We start from the raw sequence: 20,312 nt of genomic DNA, 5'->3' as shown, positions 1-20,312 counted from the left end.
GATTATAACAATTCTCATAGTTCCCACTTATCTTGCAAATTTTCTCTACATGTGATATCAACTGAATTGGCCTCATGTCTAAACAGGATGGCTCTCTAATCTAGACCGCTGTTCGTTTCATGTAAAACATCCCATTTTGTGGCTTAGACTGGTGGCTGTCTTATCATTACATAATTCACTGCCCTTTCCCTGATTTTCTTTGTGGCAATTTATTTAAATTCCCCCATGTTTATATATTTCCTGTCTCCTTTCATTCAAAATGATTGCCTTTCATAAGTTCAAAGACTCATCTTCAAGACTTTTGGTAACTTTATAGATATGAATTCACAGTAGGGAGAGAGAGAGAGAGAGAGAGAGAAAAAAAAAAAGAAAGAAGCTATTTTGTTGTAGCAGAGAAGAAGAGGGAGTGTTAGTGCATGTCCATCTTAGTCTCAAGGCCGAATCCAGAGGTTGAACTAACTCTGATCAGAGGTGCAGATATAGCACTCTAACAGTCCACAGCTCAGCAGGTACAGCATTTGAGAGATCATGCCTGAATACATGTGTGCTGTTCTGCTCCCGTGCTAAGGCCTTCAGTCCTGCATGTGGCCCCGCTCCTGTGGTTGCTTTGGTCTTTGTCTGCCACCTATCAGCATATCAGCAGTGTCTCTGAAGCCCAGTTGTATAATGCACCATTTATGGCTTTGTGGAGGGAGATGGTGGTCGGGCAGCGAAATAGCTCCAGGCCTTCCCCTCAGTGAGTGGATTAACGGCGGCCTGCTTTAGCGCACTCTACCGCGGTGTGAAATCGGCCCCACTCCGGTGCTGGCGATGAGGCTCCCTCTCTCTCTCTTCTCTTTCTTTTCTGTCTCTCTCTGTTTCCTCACCTCCATGCAAAGCCTCTCCCAGCCATCTGTGAAATGTGGAAACTCTGTGTCTAAGTTGAGTTCAGATCCCATCCCCTCCGTCAAGCTGAGGCCAGGAAGCGAATGGGCAGGCAGTCGATGGAAAGGGTTTGCAGAGGAGGAGAGAGAGGGAGAGAAGAGGAGGAGGGTGCTGGTGGTGGTGGTGGAGGGGGGACCAGCTCACTGATGTCGTGCCGCGTGTGCAGGAACCCTGCCTGTTCTCCGCGGGCGAGTTGGAGGAGGGTCCAGGCCTGGGTGCCGGCCGAGAGATCTCCGGTTCCTGCTTGCAGGTCCAAATCCCCCCTCTGTGTGTGTCTGTGTGGAGGCGAGGCGGTGGCACAGCTCCCCTGAGTCCCTGCCCAGTCCTTTGAAGATAAGATGGTGATACAGAGTCCCTTTCGGTACGTCGCTAACCGATGGTCTTTGTGTGACACACATGCCTCTCTCTATTGGAGCCTGCAGCTAAAACACCTATGGTCTTTACTGAAACGAATCGGCTGTATGGCCTCAGGTCAAATTAGATTATGAATGGGTGACAAAATCCTAGATCATATGTTTAGGATATTTAATTTTTTTCACCATTTCATGCTGGTACCATAGAATTCTGCTGTGGCTGATATTGTATTTCTAGTTGATTTCATACACTGAGAAGAATCACTTTCATGAACACCCCCCCACCCGCCCCATACCCTCGCTGCTGACTTAATTTTTTCAGTTTTCCATGGCAACGAGTTGTCATCTTAACTCTACTGATTTCTCTGTTATCTTCACTGTATTGCTCTTGATCATGACAGTTTTTTAAACATGTTTCTCCTCTGCATTTCTAACCTGATTTTGTGCCACTCGCAGGCCAATTCTCCCACTTCTGGCTCTCCATCGCAGCTTTTCACATGAGCAGCCATCATAATCAGGCGTTTGAATTATGAACTCAATATTCCCTTTACTTTTTTTCTCTATCCTGTGGCTCTGGGGTTCAGATCTGTGCATAATGTCTTGTGATTGCATGGTATTATGGTGGTTTGGAAAGCCGAGTTGAGGTCCAGGCACGCATCATCTTTCCATAGACAATGTGAATCTCTGTGTCTCTCTGAGCTCATCAGGGATGGGGCGTTGATTGCTTTTTGATACCCCTCCAACATGGATGAGGTCCTGCATACATCAGCTAATTAGAATGTACTTACACTGTGTGTGTTTGTGTGTGACAGACCCCACACTTCAAATCAGATCCTCAGCCCAAGTGCTCTAACCACACTCACTAAAGGCTTTATCAAATTTCCGACAAGGAAAGAAACGCTATACAATGCTGGGCTGGGGCTTTGGGTGGGTGGGGGCAGTGTCTGTGTGTGTGGGGGGGTTGGGGGGGCAGGGGGGGTAGATGTCAGGGGAAAATAAAACACAGAAAACAAAAAGAGAAAGTATAATGACAGGAGTTATTTCAGTCTTAGGGTGAACATTTAACTTTGAAATCCACTTCATATTCAACACATAGGGGAAAATCTAATGATAGCCAGAGTATAAAAAGACGACTTTGTTTGAGAAAATACCACTGAGCTGCTGCACAACGCATTCAGTAAAGTTCAACGCTGCAGCAGTGGAATTCACCTCATCCCACTGTAGTTAGTGATGCACTGCTTTGCTTGAAGCTCTGAATGGATGGTGCAGTGAGGAGGGAAGTTGCAGCAGCTCATTAGGCAGCACAAATGAGTGAGTGATATCATCCCATCCACTTTGATGATATTACAGTTCTGGAGCATCAGAGAGGGACCTGAGCAAACTTTTGCTGTTGCCTCACTGACTTTTTCCTATTGCAAGGCATTTCAGAACACACGCAGACATAAACACACACACTGATACTTCAGCTAGACTCGCCAAACCTAGCCCATGCTATGATCTGTGCAAGGTGCTGGGGCATCTCTCTATATTTCACAAAGGCATCCTATTACACCCCCACGGTGCTCGCGGGGAACGCTGCACTGTAGTCTGGTCCCCATGGAGCAGAGAATAAAGTGTAAGACATGGCACTGGAACAGAAATCTAACTGCTGTTTCCTCAGGTAATCTTGACTTGGATCTTAATTCCAATAAAGTGTTATTTTTTTCCACAGCATAAGCCAGATCCAAGCAAGAACACTCCACTCTGTATTTCAGCAGTCATACTTTATTGAATATCATTTCAGATAAGAGGTGTAATCCTTTGGAGGTGAAGTGATGTATATTGACCAGCTCAATGATAGTGATATTGGGCATGCGTCTGAACTGAAAGTGGTAAATAACGATTTGTGTCATTGGCTCAATCAAATGGGGTGGAATATTGAAAAATGCCTGTATTGTTGTCAGTCCACAACTTTGTCTGAATATTTAAAATGTCAGAGTTGATGCAGGTGGATTTTTTTTTACGTGGAGTGAGCAATAGTGAACACCAGACAGATAACAGATAAATATTTGAATGGATTTGCCAGTCAAAAAAATAAATCACTGATTCAGTCAAAGTAGCTAAAACAAGTTCAGCTCTGAAACTGAAATATCAAGTGTGTTTTGTAATTTTTTCTGTGGCTGATAGACGTTTCATGGATGTGTCTTGAGAAATTATATTTTAAACGAAATAATACAATGAAGGACATGTACCTAGTATATACTAAATATAAAGTACTAAATAATATATAGTAAATAAAGCGTATCACAAAGTGAATATTTTGAAGGAGTCATATCATTCTGAATAAGACAACCAAGACAATGATTGTTATACAGTGTTATATATCTATAATAGAAAAAGATGATTTTTACATCACAGTTTAACTAACTGCTAGCTTCAGTTGTTATTTGAATATAACTGTTGTATCCAACTTAAATTAAAAATATATCAGTCAGTGTAAAATAGTAGAGAAAGTAACCAGCAATGTGTAAATATGTATGGAAAATATACAAATTCCATAAACTACTGTCAAATTGATTATTAGTTTTGGCTGCCAGACACCTGCTTGAGCAGATGTCTGTTGTCTTCTCTCTAAGCAGAGTACTATGGAGTTCAAGCAGTGAGCCAGTCAGTCAGGTCAGTGCGACACTGTTACAGGCTCACCTCTCAGAGTGAATGGGCTTCTTCCTTCAGTGGAGAGCAGACTTCTCTGCCATCACATGCTTCATTTCATCAAGGTTTCTTTTATCTTGACTGGCCAGGCCCACGACCCGAGTACTGATAGTCCAATAAGACTGCAAGAGAGTATCACCGGGTCACTGTGGAAACTGGAAAAGAACTTCATTGGGTTAAGTTTTCTTTCCCATTAAGTTTGTGTGTTTGTATTGGCACATACGTGCCCACACTGATAGATTCACTGACCTCCACATGCCGTCTGAACTGTTTGAGCAAAAGTTCAGTCTGAGAACTTCAAAGTGAGTTTCCTGGACTGGCACATGAATGGTGACAGATTTAGCATGAAATACGTATCATGAATTAAATGCAAATTCATCTTTGAAGCATTTAAGAAGAAATATAGAAAATGCCAAAACTGCTGTAGAGCTAATGCATCTAATTCTAAAACAGAAGAAAGAGAAGACTGGCCATTATGTTCGGAACTGTTCAATTTCATGAGCCCGCAGAGGGTGCCATGTTTACTTTCCTTTGCATAGAAGAAGAGAAATGGGCTGGGTTTTCTCTAAAGGCAAACATGAAAGGAATCACCACGAGTTCTTTAGGCCCTTTCTTTTGTGTTATGTGTAATGCAGCTTCTTTACTGCTTAGGTAGTCTCTGGCACCTGACTGCCGTTTGAAGTCAGCAGAAGTCGACAATATTTGCTTTTCAGCAATTCTCGCCCACTGTGTCTCTCTGCTGCGTTTGAAAGTGTGACCAGTGTGGAGTCTATCAGTTCACTCCTGGGAAGGAATGGCTCAAATTGGGCGCTTGGTTTGTCCGTCTGTGGACTAACAATGAGGTCCTTGCATGTGAGCAGTTTGGCGTTCGTTGATGTCGTGAGTCGAACGTGACTGTCGGCTCCAGGTGGAGGAGGAGGAGGAGGGCAGTGATGGGGAAGTTGGACGGAGAAGGTGGAGGGTACAGGAAGCCAGATTGGGCCATTAGGGAGTGGCAGATCAGCTTCAGCTCAGACCTGCTGGGGTGTGATCTCACCAAAGCATCAATAATGGGCCAATCTCAGTCGACCTCCCAACCCTGAAAAAGTGACAGAGGATGAAGGAGAGGGAGACCAGGCTGAGGCGGAGAGTAAGGAAAAACCAGCGCTAGACATGTTCAGGGAACTAAATTCACTCAACCTAAATCCAACTCACTTAATTTCATGTTTAGTTCAATCGGGCTGGCTTAACATTCTTTTCAAGTGCCAATGCCCTTTTTATAGTTTTTATTGAGGAATAAAAATGTTGTTTTATTTTAAACCTTTCAAGCAAAACACTACAGTTAATAATTTGAATTGAACATAAAAACAGCTGTAAAATTTGCTTTCATAAGGTGCTGTTTCAAGTTCTCAGAAATCATTTTTTCAATTGGGGAAAATCTGATCAAGGAATACGTCCACATGACATGAGAGTCTGTCCAAGAATTCAGTGCCAACTTTTGATACTTGGTGCTATGGAAACCTTGAAGACAGTGCTCAAAAGTACAAGATTTAAAGCACAGCTGATACATTTCAATCTTCCCTTCTAATCCTCCCATCCTGTGCTCCTTCTCTGTAGTACCGTCTTCGCCTTGTGACATACAAGATTTCTGCCATTAACCCGCTGAATTAAGAGCTGAAACTCAGCCCTTCCCCACCATACTGTACTATATGTTTTCCTACTCGGTTGAGCACATCTTTGTGGATTTGAAGCATGGAATGCTAATTCGAATGGCATTATCCAGTGGGTGTGTATGAAAGCTGCTCCTTTTCTCTCGTGGAAGTGCATGTGGGTGGGTTAGAGGGGAGGCTGGGAGGCTGCTGAGACCCCGGCGTTATCAGCACCAGATGCAGGTTGACTTCAGACTTTCAATGGAAGGTAAAGAGAGAGAACGGGGAAATTAATGAGAGCCATAAAGCCAGCAGGATAAATAATTAGCCAACTGGTCCTCAGATCCATCCCTTCATTTGCCGCTAGAAATAAATTTTGCCTGCAAAGTTTGTTTGTCAAAAGTGTGAGCTGATGCTTCTTCTTTGTTTTGCGATCATATGTATATGTGTGCATATTTAAGATTCATTTGTTGCTGCTTCTGGCCTTCATTTGTCACGTATTTTCGAGTTGCAGATTTCTTTGTCCTGACACCAATTACTGGCTGGACCATTGCTTCCCTCCATGCACATGCAGACATTTGGCTATCACATCTGGGCATTTTTGTTTTGAATACTTAGAAGGACATAATGTTGCTTGTTTACTCCTGGCTGATGTTCCTCAGCAGAGTTCCGGTCAACGTGTAAAAGCCATTGCTTTGCACAGACCCCTCTCAAAGTGTATTTGCGTGTGCTGGACAAGTGATGCCATTTCACTGCACTGATTGCTGCTTTGCCGTGCCCTCGTCAGGATCAAAGCTAATTTTTGCTGCATTAAAGGACACTTTGTGCCAGTGTACTGTATGCTGATCTGGAGTGTTTACATGCAGTTCACTCCCTGAGGATTTCGTATTATTGTTGTCACACCATATGGAGCGCAGCCACTTGTATTGTTCTAATACACCACCGGTAGATTTGAAAAGAGCTGAGCAATCACTGAAAGACTTACATTATCCTCCAGTCTTTGATCGCTATTCATGTGTCTGCGCTAAGTAATCTTCCCCTCTAATCTCATTCACCAATATAAATAAACAAGTAATGCTCTAAATGAGAGAGAGAGCACATGAGTGAACATCCAGAGGATTATGGTAATTTGTGGATAAATGGAGGTGTTTAAAATTGTGACTTTTGATTAAGAAAGTTACTTCTTTTTTTTTTATATAAATCTGTTTTTCACTCTGTGAACCTGAAAGAGTTTATCAGTAAATTGTATTTCACTCAAATATTCTGCTTGAGTAAGTGATGAAGTGTTTTTTTCTTTTGTTTTTTTTTTTTGTCTTATTTAGACTCTAAATATTGTATCTGCTGTTGATGCTCAAGAAGTTGTGACTCCATAAAAGTCAAATTCATCTCAAAATAATTTAGATGATATAGATAATGAAGTATTTTTCACTTATGCATTAATAAAAGACTGAAAATTCTAAATAACATCCAAATCAGTCGTGTACATATTGCTGATTGATTTAAGGAAATGTTGCACTTTTTTCTAATCTCTTCCAACTTGACATTTGGAAAGTCAGAAATCAATTATGTCTCTTTCCCAAATGAAAGGCAGAAAAAACTAGTATATGACTTTAAAGTCAGCCTAGCTCGCCTTTGACACGGCACATTACAAAGGGAAAAGAAAATCACACTGCATACCTGATCCGTTAAAAAAAAAAGTCTTTGAAATGGATTTCTGGGCGGGATCCAGTCTGGCACAAGTCATGGCATTGATGGCACAGCCCCTGGGCGCAGGGATACTTGGCCTGGACAAGATGGTTGCTGGGCTCGTATCAGTGGGCACTGGCCCATCCACTGGGAGCTCCTAAGCCATGCCGTCTGAAGAAGAACTGATGGGGTTGGCAGCACATATGGGCATGCCACGGGTTTTATTTCAGTCAAAAGCAGCCCCGATGTTATCGCTTTCAGTCACCAGCACAGCAGCATCACACAGGCTGACCAAGATGATTGGGGCTTCACAGGAAAAAAAAAAAAAAACACCTGCGAATTAACCTCAAACAAAAGCCTTTCTTTTGTTCCATCAGTTTTTACAGTGTATATACAACCCAGGTACTGAAATCTAAATGGACAGCACTGTTTCTATCATCCGTATTGTGTTCAGATGACAATTTGTTCCAGCTAATTGGAAATTTTTTTGCGTCAGCCTTCTCCGCACAAAATATCAACCTATCACAAGTGACATTGATATGTTGAGCGTGGATTCTGCTAGCCTCCACTGTTAAGCCAAAACAGGAAGTTGACAGCCTCAACAGTCTTCAGAAATAGTTAGTTGATAACCATCCATGAGGTAATGAAACTTACACCTTTGATGAGAAGTTGAAAAGAGAGTGTTTCACTGTTGGCTTGGCAGAACATTAGACATGGCTGCAGGCAGGCAGGGGCAGGCGAGGGATCGAGCTGTTTTAATAGGGCTCATCCAGAGGTGACAAGAGCACTGCATGCACTGAACTGGAGGTGTGAGCCGGGGCTGCCAGTACATATCTTTTGTCTTTCATTATCTTTATTTCCTTATTATTTTAAATGGCCGGTGTGTGCATGTCTGTGTGTGTGTGTGTGTGTTTTTTTTTTTTTCTTCACTAGAAGCTTTTTTGATATCCATTTAGATTGGAGCTTCATTAAAAAACCTCAGACAATGGAGTGACTTCTAATTAAGAAGCGCCGCATCTGGCCCCTGGCACCCTATCCCGTTGTTCCATCTATTTTGCTGGGGAGAATTCATTTGTTTCTTAATTAAGAAAAACACCAATAGCGTGAAAAATCTGCTTATGGTACCTGAATCCTAATTAGTTAAATAGTGAGGGGAAGGGGAAAACACATTCCAGTAGCCCTAGAAATGAACTCAGAGCTGATAAAAATGAACTAACTAGCCTTGCATAAATCGAAGCTGGGGAGAAAGTGTACCATCATTATGGCTAAGACAATATGCAAACTATCTTCAAAGAAATCAAATTGCCGGAATGTTTTCATTTGCATGTATTAACCATTAACATAATGAGGAGAAGTGACATTGGACCCGGATTGTGTGTCTGTTCGGATTGATAACTCTGCTGCATCTGCAAATAGTCTCCTCTGCAAAATTATGCTAGCAGTCAAATCAGTGTTGAACTGTGCAGGGAGAGGGAGAGTGATGGAGAGAGTGAGAGAAAGAAAGAGACAGAGAGCAAGAGAGAGGGGAGAGTGGAGGCTTTTGCTTTTTTCCGTTTTATCAGGGAGCTCTGTGCAAACCTGCTGCAGTGTTGAATCGGAGCCATCATCCTCTGACAGCTATCCTTAAACAGGAAGGGCCCGCGAGTCATTGTCTCTAAGGCTCTGCGGAAAGCCACTATGTGTGCGTGTGTGTGTGTGTGTGTGTGTGTGTGTGAGAGAGAGAGTGATTGTGTATGTGGGTTTTGGGGTAGATGGATGTAGGGGGATGTGCCCATGTGGCAGCTAGCTGGAGCTGGAGATGGACCTCAAGTGGGCACACTTCACACTCCGCCCCCTCCCACTCCATCCCCCATACATATCGGACACATGCACACACACGCCTGCACACAAACTCATACATACATATGTCAACCCCCCCACCCCCCTTCAAAACACAGACCCACACTCACACACACACCACGCACACATACATCTGAATGCTTCCAGGATACCAAAGGCTCACTTATCTGTTCTGTAAAGACTCACCATGGCCCACATTGGCGAGTTGGCGGGCAACCAGCCAAATCCACTGTGTGTTCTCCTACTGCGGGCGTCATGCAAAACACTGAACTGTCTTCAATATTCAAAATAATTTTTGCAACATGCTATTTCCCAGGATCAGCCTCTTAGGTCAAATTATTCAATTAAGTGTCTGTTTATTACTGATACCAAAGCTGGGTGGCGGCTCTACTTATCACCTTTTTTGCAGATTGGTGTTCTCGCAGAATACCACCATAAAGATTGCCTTGGCTGTAATTAAAATGGCACAGAGACAAATTCGGTGCAGGGCTAAGACACGGGGAAATGAAGGAGGTAGGGGGAAATTGCAGGGGCTATGTTCTGTCATCCGATGAAAAAGTTGAGGCTGTAAAGCAGCAAAATTATTGTCAGAGCACTACTGTATGCCACAAAGGAGCAGGTATAACAAACAAAAATGCTACCTTGTGGGGGCGTTGTTGTCATCGCGGTGCGTTTGTGTGCATAAAGTGGTCAGGAAAATGAGGCTGTTTGTTAGGGGCTCTGACTGAAGCAAGTAAACAGGAGTCAGGAATGGTGTGTGTGTGTGGCAGAGCCGATTCTGTTTAGACGTCCTCAACACCAGCCAGGCTTGCATCCATCCACAGGCCTGTGTGTTTGATGAACTATTGGCAGGCTGTGGGGACACGTGTTTCCATGCCTCGTGGCAAACATACCTTTCACCGTCTTTGACTCCACCAGGCTGTGTGACTTCTCAGGGAAAAAATACGAAAGAAATCAAAGCGCCAATAAGCTGAGGGTGTTAAGCCAGAGAGGGAAAAAAGAGAAAAGAAAGACCTGAGCGACTTTGGATTTTGACAGAATCTTCATGCGCTCTCTGACAAAAATTTGCATTGTTATCACAGATAACTGGTGATGTTTTTACTTGGTTGTACATTTTTGTGAAATATGTAAAATGTAAACCGAGCCTCTAACGATTCCCTTAATGGGGCGGATGTTGCTTTTCTCCCTCGAATCGCGTCTTAGCGGGCTTCTCAGTGCGGGATGTCTGATATCTGAATATTAAAAGGAGTTTCAAGCTCATCTGCAAATGTGATTTGCACATATCACACTTCTGCAGTCGTCAAGCTGCTTCATCGCCAAGCTTCTGAGTAAAGACGGCTGGGGAGTGGAGGGAGGAAAAAAAGAAAAAGAAAGATGCACATATGGGTTGCTATTGATATATTCCATTTCTGACCTAATTTAAATCCCTGCCAACAAGCTCATATGCATACTGTACATTTGCTAAATTACCGAGTGTAAACCTTGCCTTCTCACAGAGACAGGTGTAAACATCAATGTTGTCATAATGCACCACCAGTAAATATGATAATCGCACCATGCTGCAATAGAGCACAAAATAATTTGGACATCATTTTGATGCCTGAGGGGCCCAGGGGAATGCCCTCCAGAACGAAGGTGGCCGATTGACATGCTATACACGCCAGGATATAATTATGGCTGCCTGTCTTTGTTCGTCCCAAGCTTCCTCTCAGAGCACTAGTAATTTGCTTGTGATATTTTGGTATTCTTTACAATTGAGCTATTCTCTGTGGACTTGAGTATTACATGGGTGTAAATGAAGATGCAAAGAAGCTGCTCAACTGCCAAATCCTAAACTGTAACTGTGAAACAGTGTAAGCGTATTATCATAACGGCAAAGTTGATGCTGATAGGTAGAAGCTACTTTCTAAACCTGGTTGGAAATTTTATTTGGGATTCGGACTGTTTCTTTCGATTTTGGGTGCCCGGTTCTGAGTGTCATCACTGACTATCTGTGTGGGACGTTGCTGATAATAAGGGGCAATGCCAGAATATCTTTAGGGTATGCAGTGTGTCGAGCTGCAGTTTGTTGTCATGATAATCCCCTCATTTGTAATGTCGGGATCAGCAGGTTACGGCTCTCCACTTGCCTGCCATGTCAAAACTTGGGACTGGCGAGGTGGATTGTCATTTCTGAAGCAATATTTTGACAGTGCCTTCACTTTACTCGTATGCTGCGGCTCAAAGGTCAGAGCTGTGCCACTTCCATTTACTGTGTGTGAACACTCAATCCCTGAGGAGTGGGGCTCTCTACGCCCCCCCGCCCCCAACCCACCCACCCCTCCCCTGCATTAGTCTTTCTCCCTTTCTCTTTTACACACACATATAATCTTTCTTTCCGCCTTTCGCCATTTAACTCACTTGTTTTGGGAGATATATGTCAAGGCTGGTCCCACACAGAGCTTTACAGCGGACCTAAAGCTTCCAAATTGAAGTACAATTACAACTTATAAACCTTTTTAATGGGGTAAATGGAAAAGGCAGCCCTGCTCAGTTTAGCTCACTGTGATGCCTGATTTCCCCTCCTGCCATCATCCCAATTAGTGCACTGCAAAGACAGCCACTGCTCCCTCACTCACTGCTGTTCTCGCCTGCCTCATATCAGACACACTGCTGGGTATTTTTTAAAAACATATTCTGGTATGATTGTTGCAACTGCACGGTGTCTCAATGGTGTAGCTGTCATCCATTTTCCTGTGTGCTCAGTGCCACTCCTCAGACACCGAGGCAGGCTATGTCAACCAAATAAGGCACTTGTCAGTAATACAAAAAGACATTGTTGCTGGTCCATTGTTACCTGCTCTGCCAGCTATCATATAGAAAGTGATGGAGTGACGGTGTTTTGGAGCATGGTGCTGCTCCAGAGCCCCCAGGGGTATTATGGGTGTAAATCTCCCTCACACAGTTCTGCTCCAGGCCAGGGAGAGCATCATCATTAGCCGGAGCAGATGGAGGGGCTTCAGCGCTGTTTTCCTCTCTCCTCTGTCAGACTGTATACCGCTGGAATCTGGTTTGATACACTGCAAAGTGGATGGGAGCAACAGCCTGAGCCCAGACAATGAATGATGAAATCCTCATGAAATCAGATGAAAGCTACAGTGCACACATGAGACCTCAGTCTGATTCATCATTTATTTGTGAAGTAACGATTGTGGCGTATTGTGAGTGGCCATGTGTTCGCATTCTTTTGTCTCCCTAACAATAAGGCATAATACAAACAGGTTTCATTTATCATTGATAAAGAGATTGGAGTTGAACTTGACTAGTTAGACAATGGACAGGAAATTTTTGTAGTTGCTTAATGGTTTTAAGTAATTTCTCAGAAAAAATGTTGAATCCTATCTGGTGAAAACATCTCAAATGTGAGGATTCGCATGCCTCATGTTATTGTAAAATGAATATCTTTGCACTTTGACTCTTGGTCAAGCAAAAGGAAAAAAAGAAAAAAAAAAAGAAATCTGAAAAACTGGTTCATTAGTTCATTTAGAAATGTACATTACTCAATATTGAAAATATAAATTTTCTGCTGATAGCATTGCTAAATCCTTTTTTAAAAATTGAACCAGTCAATGCCATTGTTTTTGAAATTTTTCATTTTTATCATCACAGAGATGCAGACACACAAATTTAACAAATTCTTTTAGACGGTGCACTATTTTGTGGCAGGAAGTATCCCCTGTTCAGGAGCACAAGGAGACAAAATCTGTAAAACTGATCATTATACTTGTTACCAGTATCTGTGACCAATATCAGATAAAGCCAAAAGAAAAGATTAGACCTAATTTTGAGCAGCTGATCAGTGCAATTATTTATCAATGAAAAGTATTTATCTCCAGCAGCCACTAGTTCCCCATTGATGCAGCAGTATTTTAGACAGTGTGCTACAGGCCTCCCATCCGAGGAGCATGCCGCGCGCACACGTTTGTGTGTGTGTGTGTGTGTGTGAAGCACTGGCAGAATCCTAATCTTGCAGCAAGAAGCTTCACATAGCCAGATCAAGAATTAGGAGGGAGGCTGAGAGGGGGGAGGCGGGAGGAGGAAAAAAGCCCATCTCAGTCTGTGTTTTAAAGGACAGTGCTTTGAATGTCATTTGACAATTTCCTTTTAATTAGAACTAATTTACAGAAAGATGCCCACCAGCTAATCTTTACAGGATAATTAACTTCTATTTTCTTTACTTTTAATTAAAAAGTGGAAAAGATTTAGCTGATCCATAAAGAATTGTTCTTTTGAAATGTTCATCAGACTTCACACTTCTTTTTGCATTGGTAATATTTAGATTATATCTGCTGCTCACAGTCTCCACTGAGTTATTGCAATGATTTTCTCCCCCTTATCTGAGGTATTAAGAAGTGGAACTATCAATAGTAGAAATAGGAACCAGAGGCAAATTAGAATTGAATTAATGAAGAATTTATTGCAAAAGGAACCCCCCATTCCTCACAATACTGGGATGAAATTGACATCTTAGATATATCCATTTCATAGAAATTCCTTGATGGGGAAATATTGTTTTATCTACATTATTTGATACAGTAATCATTTCTCTCTCTCTTGAAGGCTCCCCATTAAATTCTTTGAAATGACGCTCGACTGAAAGCTATTTGTTGCAGAGGCAGTTTTAGCATTCACAATATTGCTATTACAACTACCACACTGAGGCCACTGAACGTGATGAATGTGCTGCTTTTCAGGTTAAACAGCAGCAACTTATTAAGCACTTACTTAGACACAGTGAGGTGCCTCCTGCCTCCACAGGATGAAAACTCCCTCGGCCTCATCAGAGCTGCTGGAGAAAAGTCTTTTCTTGCCACTGTTAGCACCTTCCAACAGACTTTTTACTTAGTGGAGATAAAGTGAGCCAATATGAGGTGAGCGTGCAGTAGACAGAGCCTCCACTCATCTGCAGACAAGCCAATGGCTGAAGATGGATGCCCCCACTTAACCATGATAGCTCCCTGGAGGAGCTTCACTCAATGGCTTCATTAAAAGTGAACATTCTAGTGAAAAGCTCACTTATAAACCAGTAATTAAGACCACACATATTTTACCTGCTTTGTTCCAGCCGTCACATCTGGTGTACAGGCACATGGTTAACTTTTCTTTCCTTAGAAGTAACAGAATGACACTAATAAATCATCCAACCAGAGGAGAAGCAAGTGTGTAACAGGAAGGACCTAAATACAGCAAACCGACCATTTTAACAGCATTTTAATCTGTCCTGCTGCCCCTGCAAAGCAAATGTTATCCCGCGAGAGAGGCATCAGCTAAGCCCATATTACTTGGAAGACAAGCTTTGTGACTTTTATGGACCAAACGTTGTACCAGTGTCCATTTGGACGTGTGTGTGTGTTGGTAAACTCTAGAGAGACAAGTAGAGGCAGCAGAGTGAAGCAGGACCCAGCTAACTCCACAGAGAAACTGGCTGGCATCTGCTGAAGCCCTCGGGCACGCTCAGAGGTGCCTCCAGCATTTTAATGGCATAGTCAAATGCCAGCATGTTTTCATGCCATTCCAATTCAAATTCATTGGATAAAGAAGTGAGAGCGTGTTATTCCCCTTCAACAGTCCAGACAGAAACGCTGGGCGCAACAACACAGAACTTAGCAACTCTGCAAACATGCTGGGATCCAACATAGTGTCTGATTGGAGTGAGATACTCCACAAAATTATGTTAACAGCATTTGAAATAGTGAACAAAAAGTAAATCATAACATTATTCTGCATCTGGGTAACATTTTCAGTGGCTCTGAAGACTGAAAGTGATACTGTTTCCCAGTCGATGGGTGTGTCTGCCTCTTCCTGCATGAGGAATAAACCTACAGTAATGTAAACTCACTGGGCCATCTAAAGGCATGATGTCATCAGATTACATTTAGATACCTTGTCATCGCCAGAGCTGTGTATGTGTGTGTGTGTTTCTGGGTTTAACAAGGATGTGAATACATTTATTCATTCTCCCCCCACGCCACCCCCACCCCTACCCATGAACCCGCCCTCCCCTTCTCTTTCTTTTTTCAATGCAATTTCCAGACGAGCATTGGTGCTGAGTTTTCAAGCAGTTTGTTGACTGTTGATTGTAAGTGCCCAAATTTAGGAAGGCAGCCATTTCTAATCACGAGAATTACATTGCTTAGCAACCGGAAAATCAAGTTAAACAATACCATCGCTTATATTTGGTCACAGGCTGCAGCGCTGAGAACACATCAGTCTCCACTGAAGCTGTTCCACACTCCTCCCAGCACATACACACATTTACACACAAGAAACCATTCACAGACAATATACAAATGGTAATTTACTTTTGACTTGTTACCGCATTAGCTCCACATTTAGTTTGATCACAGTGTACAACTTGGAAAAAGGCTCCTTTTTTTTTTCTTTTTTTTTTTTTTGTGCAGTATGGAAAAAGATGTTTGAAATGAAAAAATCCTCTGAGGGTTCCTGTAGCATATTAAGCTATTAATAGTTGCGTAAATGGTATCTATTTCATTACAGTGATCAAGGATTAAATTAGAGGCTTGAGCCCTGTAACATATACACTGAGTCTCCTCTAAGGCTGAGGGAGCCCTCTGCTTCCCAAAGGTCATTAGAGCTAAGGAGAGAGAGTGGCCCCCAGTCTCTCCTCGCCTCTCTCTGCTCTTTCTCTTCCTCTCCCTTGCACACTTCCCAACCTTTCCTGCAAGATGAGATGAAATTGTTTCTTTCAATTTTCACACTTTGCTTTGTCAGAGAGTGAGTGCTCTTCCATTTTTTCCTCTACTCCAGCTGTGGGAGAGAACATATAAATTTGTATCTAACCCCAGCTGACTGCACAGAGCTACTAGCAACCTGAGATCTGAGTCTACATTTCTACATTTCCTCTCCCAGCAGAAGTTTGAAGGGTCCTGCGGAGTGTATGTGTGTTCACCTGGAAGTAAGGAAGGCCCAGTATCAGCTTTGGCACGAAGGGCCAGTCATAGGGAGCACAGTTGGCAGAGGTTGAGCGGTGTGGCCCTGTTGGATTTAATGGTTGCATTATGCATTCATGTTTAGTCTCAGGTGCTACATTTTATCCCCAGGCCAGCTTGGACACAATTTCAATGGACCTTTTGGATGAATTACTGTATAGGTGGGAGCAAAAATGATTTCCATGCTTATAGAGATCTGCCGCTTTGTTCTGTCAGATTCAATTACCTCACCTCTAATTAGGGAGCTATAGAAGAGGCTGGGTTTGTGATCCACACATCACACTGTGGAGCCTGCTGATAATGTGAGGTATCGCTATCACAGCCCGGCCACGAGCTCCCCACATTGCGGACGGCTGAAAAAGCATGCCATGAAATTAGCAGTCACTCATACAGTTTCACACATGCACACACAGAAACACACACACACACACACACACACACACAATTGTTTATATCTCTCCCCCTTTTTTTATGTTAGTTTCCATGGCAAAGCTGGCACATCTGTGTGTTTTTTCCATTTTCGGTTTTAGTCCACAGAGGCACTGATTTGTGTGTTTTCCTGAAAGATATTCAACCACCTCTGTCTGTGCTTCTCTCTTCCCTGCTACCCTTCCTCTGTGACTCATTAATCCTCTGTCCATCATATGGACTCAGAGTATCACCCCATTTTATAGACTCAGTAGGGGCATTACCATATCCCTCTCCGGAGCTCCACTCCGCATGGCCGATCCCTATCAGACAGAGGCCATGCCATGAACAAAAGAGCCACTGTGATCAAGCCTGCATTCAGCCACCAATGTCTCTATTAGCATTGGCTGCTCCTGCTGCACGACTGTTTGAACAGAGCTGAGATTCCTCTCGCTAGTCAGTGCAGGATGAGTCTGATGAATGTGGATGATACAGGTCAGGGTGGAGGGAGAGAATGATACAGCTGTGGGGGCGCAGGGATACCTGGACACTGACCATGACTGAGAGGAAGTTCAGGGTGCAGTTTCCTCAAAAATCCTCATAAATCTGAGCAGATATCAGTCTTTGTGTGGGGATGAGTTTGACAAATCAAATATTTCTAGAAAGCAAAGGTCACAAACTAGCACAAGTCTGAACAGAATCCCACACTGATTAATGCAGGGATGCACCTACTGATTTCTCTTTCAAGTAAGCTACTGATTATTGTTCCGTTCCTTATTTACTTGTGATATGAAGTTTGCTTTGAAGAACATGGGTATTTTAATCAAATTTTATATTGTATGTGGTTTAATTTCAATTTACAATTATTACACAAATAATTCCCAGGAAAAAAAATCTAGTAAAAGACACAATATGTACTGTTTTTTTTTTCTCTCTTTAATTTTAATTATTTTACCCTTGATTAACTTTTGATTTCTCAGATTTAGACTTGCAGGATGGGCAGAACCAATCAATAAAAGATATTCAGTTTTTAATGATGAGGAACACATAGAAGTTGCAAATTATTTTGTTTGAGAGGATGGAACTGACAATCAAATCAAAGCAAAAGAGAAATTTCTTTCAATTTAAGAATAAATTACTTTTTCTCCGTCTTGCTGACTTGTATAGGAATGGGATTTCTAAAATATAGAGGGGATTATTTTCAGATTCAATATTTCAGAATTGAAAAAAAAAAAAAAATTATTCACCAGCTGATGGTATCTTTCTTTTTCTCCTATAAACAATATGAAAGTTTGAGAAGCTAACTTCAATCAGCAGAGCCTTCTCAAATTACAAAAACAAAACAGATATAGAAAACTTGAAAAACAGCACCTAGATTCCCAAAAGATGTTCGAAAGAGTCTTCCAAAGCAATGTTTATGCTGTGTTGTCACTTCCTGGATCCCCAGCCATTTAAAACAAATCTTTGTGTCTGCTGTAATGAGGGTACCCGTTTACAGTGGACTGCTCGGTGGTGAAGTGCTGTGCAGACGCTCTCTCCACGGTGTCATTGGCCATCTAAACTCCAGAGGAGGCTTGATAAGAGGGTGAAGCAGCAGACATTCCTCTGGCCCAATTCGTCAGCAGACTATATAGAAATGCACCAACAAGCGCAGGTCACACATTGAATGTGACAGGATTTTAAACAGTACACAACTAAATATAGCAGGAACACCACTATCAGAAAATGAGTTAGGAGTGTGGTGCTGGTCGTTTAGAAAGTCATTATTCTTATCATTGCTGTCTCTGAAATAATTTCAGGTCTTTCCATGCAATGAATACTGTATAATAAACTAAACATGTGAGAATGCGAACAAACTTTGGTAATCTGCACGGCCCCCAAGAAGTAGCCATCAGAACCCCTTTAATGTCTCTGACTGGTTGGAGTATTTCATTTTTCCATATTCAGTAAGGCCTCCAGTATCTCTATCAGTTTGAAAACGCTCCATTTAGTTACAATCTGTTGGAGCGGGGAAGTGAGATGCCCTTATTCTGAGTCTATTAAACCTCAGTTCTATCTCATCTTATCTACCTAATCTTTGTGTCTTATTGACCATGAAGTTTATCTTTAATCTCCCTTTACCCTTATTATCGCACAACACTGTAGGTCTATTTTCTACGGTGCAACAGTGCTGCTGTATTTGCCGGCAACAGAGGAAGAATCGTTTAGTTGTACACACAGTTCTTATTCAGCTGTGTAATGGAATGTGTACAGAGTGTGCGTGTATAGAAATGTATTTCCCCGCTTTCTTTCACACTGTCTTCAATTGCCTTGGCAGGAGCTTTTAACGCCAGTCATACAATCTCCCCTTGATACTGCGATATTTATCTCTCGGTATCATCTTAAGCGATGGTAGACTCATTGAGTCACTTCACGCCTCACTTCGCTCCTCAGCGAATCAGCAGAAGGCATCAGATAAGATCATAAAACTGTATCCTAATTTAAAAGCAGCACTCTGCTGCCACAGTGTCTATTAGAGATCTGTGTGCTAATTCTTTTCATGTCCGTGGCTCCTGCAGATGTAGGCTTCTACAAAGGAGTCATTTATAAGACTAATGAAAAGAGCAAGCAGTTTGTGGACATCAGGGGGGTCTTTTATGAGGGTCTGTGCGGGAAGAAAGAGAAACAGGAGAGGCACACCAGCTCCACTTTCTGAACTGAAATTATTGCTTTATTAAAGCTGAGGGGATCACACCCTCCACAATAGAACAAACACACTGAAAGGTGTCGAGAGGATATCAGTGCACTCTGTTTGAGCTACAGGATGATACGCAGGAGGCTGCAACATAGCTCATGTGTGACAAGCAGAGACGTAGACAGCATCCACATCTAGCAGGCGGTGGTGGCAGCATTTTTGATATGATTATTCAGTTTAAACACTGCAGATTTTTTTTCATTAACTCAATTGTGATGTGAAAATTATGCAGTTTTTTTTGTTGTTGTTATTTGTTTGTTTGTTTGTTTGTTTTTTAACTCCGAGTTTGTTATTCCAAATATAAACTCACCTTAAATTTGAAGTGTTCCATCACTTATTTGCTATGGTAATTCAAATGGTGACATTGGAGAGATGTTTTGGTGGGAAGGAGAGGTGTGCAAGATGCACATTATCTTAATAACATTCAAATGCCGGGTGAGATGTTTTTCAGAACTAATACAATTCAGATAGCATTACAGTAATTCCATCAACGCCCTTGATTGAAGCAAAAGTGGTAATATGCAAATACCAAAAGAGATGTACAGCTACAAGCAAAAATCTGAAATCATTTAGATTTAAAGAAATAATATTGCACAGAGGGGGGAAAATTAATCACACGGAAAAGTGTCTCCTTTAAGATTGCACTGGTGTATTACCCGGAGGCATGGAATGTAAATGGAAAATCAACATTGTACCCTGTGATAAGGCTAACAAATTAATAAAAGTATTTTCTCTCCTCCTCCCATGCTGATGTCTGTATGAAAAGTCTGGAAAGGAACTTTTTCCCCCTCCCTCCATCTGTGTGAGGTTTTGTTTTGCAGGTAGTGGGATTAACATCAATGCTCACCTTGGCAAGATGTCAGAAAGCGAACAGTCTCAAAGGCTGTTCTCAGTGGCTACTATGGAAAGGCTTTTGGAAAATATTAGGCTACAATTCTATTATTTAATTGACATTACTTCATATTTCAGTGCACTGAATGTCATTGAGTGTATAGTCTCTACAGTGCTGTGTTGTGGTTTGAATAGCACCTGCATTTTTTTGTAAAAGCCTGAAGGGCGT

At 42.2% G+C, this 20,312-nt stretch overlaps 1 protein-coding gene across 1 annotated transcript in view; it reads left to right on the top strand.

Annotated features, from left to right (window-relative positions):
• The window catches only part of zfpm2a (zinc finger protein, FOG family member 2a), a 114,451-nt gene that overhangs the window by 10,991 nt on the left and 83,148 nt on the right, over positions 1–20,312 (top strand). The gene's annotated exons all lie outside the window — the stretch shown is intronic.

The sequence above is a fragment of the Echeneis naucrates genome, chromosome 6 (genome assembly GCF_900963305.1).
Source record: "Echeneis naucrates chromosome 6, fEcheNa1.1, whole genome shotgun sequence".
NCBI lineage: Eukaryota > Metazoa > Chordata > Actinopteri > Carangiformes > Echeneidae > Echeneis > Echeneis naucrates.
This window is presented reverse-complemented; position numbering and strand designations above follow the sequence as displayed.